The sequence below is a fragment of the Mandrillus leucophaeus genome, unplaced genomic scaffold, assembly GCF_000951045.1.
Source record: "Mandrillus leucophaeus isolate KB7577 unplaced genomic scaffold, Mleu.le_1.0 Scaffold78, whole genome shotgun sequence".
Lineage (NCBI taxonomy): Eukaryota > Metazoa > Chordata > Mammalia > Primates > Cercopithecidae > Mandrillus > Mandrillus leucophaeus.
In genome coordinates this window covers 1,438,305-1,438,781 of record NW_012108474.1, presented here as the reverse complement: position 1 = coordinate 1,438,781, position 477 = coordinate 1,438,305, and positions in this window count along the sequence as shown.

Below are 477 nucleotides of genomic sequence, written 5' to 3'. Positions count from 1 at the left end.
TGCTCTGTTGGTCCCAGCTCCTTGGGAGAGCTGAGTGACAGGGGATCCACCCCGCTCCCAGGGTCTCCTCCATGATGGGAGCCTGAAGACAGACAGCTTCCTTGGGGGTCTCTCTGCACCCCCTCCTGGCCCCACCAGGATTTCGGATTCTTCCCAGAGCCCAGGCTTCCTGGGACCCCGGGGGGCCTGCATGGGCCACAGGGCCCTCGACCCTGGGTGGACCTGAACGTCCCCACACTGGGCATCAGATCGGGTTTCTGTTATCAGGGGTCTGCGGGGAAACGGCTGAGCAAGTTCAGTGAAGAAACGCCGGGGAAACCACCGCGGCGCCTTCTCTCCAGTTCCTGTCTCTTATACACATCTAGATGTGTATAAGAGACAGGGGCGACGCTGGGGCCCCACTGGTCTGTTACTGGCTGGACACTTGGCTCCAGGTTGGCGTGCTGAGCTGGGGCGTGGCCTCCAGGCACGGGGACT